The 3,291-nt window shown below is 43.8% G+C and overlaps 1 non-coding gene across 1 annotated transcript; it reads left to right on the top strand.

Annotated features, from left to right (window-relative positions):
• The first annotated feature begins 685 nt into the window (after window positions 1–685).
• Window positions 686–759, top strand: TRNAI-AAU (transfer RNA isoleucine (anticodon AAU)). Its single transcript has one exon. It is a non-coding gene; the product is annotated as a tRNA-Ile (tRNA).
• The last annotated feature ends 2,532 nt before the right edge of the window (window positions 760–3,291 follow it).

The raw sequence follows: 3,291 nt of genomic DNA, 5'->3' as shown, positions 1-3,291 counted from the left end.
ATTTGAAAGGCTTAATTTTTTACAGTCTAAGCCAGGAAAATTAACATTTTCCAACAGAAACCTTTAACTATGTAAGACAAAACAGGGATAAGAGCAGATTATGAATGGCTCTTCAGTCTGTTTGCTGTATCCTTCCAGAGATGGTAAGTGCTTCTAGGCTCACTTTCCTTCAGCTCTACAGCTGGGTGAATTTTCGCAGATGCTGGGCAATCTTCCCTGGTCTCTGGCTCATCTGAGGACAGACTACAAGTCTGATTTTAGTGCCACTCACTGCTATGGGCTGTGCTGAGTCTTGTTCAGGAACTCTGAGAGGTGTCCTACCCAGACCCCCTGCTCAGAGAAGCCTCTGCTGCGAGGGCAAGCCTGAAGGCTGCCCAAGGCTTGGCCAAGGTGTTTGGAAAATGTCTGTGGATGGAGCCTGCATGGCGACACTCTGCAGCTTGCTCTACTTCCCTGTCCTGGCTGGGATCACGCGTTGTGCTTGTATCTCTGTTCTTGGCTGGAGGTTCTACTCTCCTCAGGCAGCAGAGACATATCCTGTCACGTTCGGCCTTGTGGGCCTCTGTCGGCCAGGTAACTTGCACGGGCGCCAAGAAGCGGGCAGCCCCATGCACAACACAGAGAAAATGAACGTTGTGCCGGAGCTGAGGGTGAGTAGCAGCTTTCCGAAAGACAGAAACAGTGGGGCCGGTTAGCTCAGTTGGTTAGAGCGTGGTGCTAATAACGCCAAGGTCGCGGGTTCGATCCCCGTACGGGCCAATGTGGTTTTCTGTTTTTTTCGCCGCCTTGGGCAAAACCGTGGCGCCGGAGGCAACTGGAACAGTTTGCTCGGTCTCTCTTTGTAGCGAGCGGACGCTAAGTTTTGTTTTCAGCTTCGGTTTCCCTGAGGCAGAGATAGAGGATCCAGGTCCGAAATGATTCGCTGCTGACAGAGTGCCAGGCCGGGCTGGTGCTGGAGGTGACAATGTGTTTTTGAAGGTGGGCAGATGGTGAGAATGCCCGCTGGGCAAGTGGCCAAAGGTGGGCTACAAGGCATGCCTAGGGATGTAGAGAGGAGCTGGGGGAAAGCAAGCAACTGTGGGAGGCTGCAGAAATGGAAACAGAGCTCCAAAGGAGAGCGAACAAGGGAGGGTCCGTGAAGGCTGGGAGGATGGAGGTGGAATAATCGAAAACACAATACAAAAAGGGAAATATGTAGGTAGAAGGTCCCTTCAGCAAATTTTTAAATGCTTTCATGAGACATCACCAAATACTGAATATCTTTTGCCTCGGAGCATCTTCTCATCTCATGCTTCTGTTAATTAGGATTAGGCCTGAAGAAAGCTTGTGGGATTTCAAAAGGTACTCACTTTTCCATCATAATCACACAAGTGGCTAAAATTTCATGTTAGGGTCTTCAACTTGTTAAATTAGTGTAACTCTTTGATAGTTCTCTATTGTCAGAGGCTGGAATCAGTGATGTTGAAGTGACTGGATTTTAGTTCTCTTTTATTATTTGGAGCAGGAGGACAAGCAAATCTCTTCTCACAGCTTGGTTGTGGGTTTTTTTTGGTTTTTCTTTTTTTAATTTTTTTTTTTTCCCAGAAAATGTTCTGAACTCTATATAGGAGATACTCAGATGCGATAGATACACTGCAGTCTGAGTCTTATTTGTGTACTAATTAATGAAGAAAAAGATCTAGGCCAAATTGAGATATCCTAGTAGAGCAGTATGTCTGCAAGTGTGACTGAGATGTATCCCTGCTGGCTCAACTGGGCTATATAAGTGTGTCTTGTCTCTAAAACTTTTCTTAGAAGCTCAAGACAGATGTTATTTTTGTCCTATCTCTGAACTGAAATGGGATTTCTCCAGAGGAGGGAAACTTTCTGGTGCAAATGTTTTCTTTGTAGAAACCTGTGGTTTTGTTGTTGGAACTGCATACAGACAAACCACAGCTGCTTTGGGAAAATGGCTTGAATTAACAGCATGCTATTGATTTCTTTCACAAATTTGTTAATGTGCTCCTTCACTCTCCAGGCCTGTTGCTTGAGGCTTCTTCCAACTGCAGTGCTTGATTCAAAATAAGTGGTAATAATCAAAACAGAAAAAAGAGGAGGAAAAGCAGGTGACACTTGTGTCAAAGTCAGAGTTTTGACACTGCATCTTCGCCACAGTGTCACCAAGGTACAACAAGGGCACATGAGAACTGTCATTGCAAAGTCACAGTGCAATTTTAAAAGCGTATAGATGAATATTCATGTTACTCAGCATCCAAACTGCTGTCATGACTCCATCAGATGTCAAGGGAGACTAATGTGGTGCTGATTTGATGACCTTTTGTCTTGCTATTCCACGCAATGATCCTCCTCAGTTCCTTTGGGTCCATTTATAGTGGTCAAGACTTGACCACATGTAATGACATCCATTTTAAATTAAAGAAAAGGAGAAGCAGCATGGTGTTTGATTTCAGGAAAAAAAAAATCTGGAAATAATATTGCTTTGTTTTATGTTTCCCACATTAGGAATCAGAATTTTATTGCAGCTGTGTTGTATAGCAAAGTCCTTGCTATAAACCAAGGTGATGCAATAGCTCCTTGGCCACTGTTTCAGTTTGGCTTGAATTGCTTACATTCAGTGCATGTTTTCTGTCAGGACTGCATGGGCATATTTTCCCTAAATTTCAGCAGATGGTTGTGAGATTGTGAGGGTCAACCATTGTCTCTAGGGGAGCCATTCCAGAGCCCGTTCTTCAATCTCAAAACTAGTTAGAGAATAAAAGAAGAGATGAAAAAAACAAACCCATATAGTGGAATAATACTCTCGTGAGGACAGCAGAGGCATTTCAATTCTGACTGTTCTGTGGTGGCAGATGCTGGGCTGTATTCTGGGGTTACTGTTCAGTGTTTCATTTAACCTGTAATCATATTGCATAACATTGAGGCTGGAATGGGTTATTGATGGCTATATGCTTAAAGTGTGGTGTGAGGCTCATCTCCTTTGCCCACAGCATACAATTATGGAGAGAGTGAACCTTTCTTATTGCCTGTGACAATGCTGAACTGACAGCTGAGGAGGTTCCATCTAATCAGTGTAGCCAAACCTCTTCCTTCTGTTATTGTTTCAGATGTTATCTACTGCATTTTAGAGTTACACAGACCAAATAAGCTAGTTAGTGTCATATTTTTCTGAGAGGACTGCCTTTTTCTTTGATGAATGGAATACTACTGGAAGGGCTCTTAAGTTCAAATAGTTGAAGCTAGACAGAAAGCGGGTTCCCACTCTGATCAACTCAGATGTGTATTCATTCACTC

Source organism: Colius striatus, chromosome 1, assembly GCF_028858725.1.
Source record: "Colius striatus isolate bColStr4 chromosome 1, bColStr4.1.hap1, whole genome shotgun sequence".
Classification (NCBI taxonomy): Eukaryota; Metazoa; Chordata; class Aves; order Coliiformes; family Coliidae; genus Colius; species Colius striatus.
The sequence above is the reverse complement of the archived record's forward strand: the minus strand, read 5'-3'. Positions and strand labels throughout refer to the sequence as shown.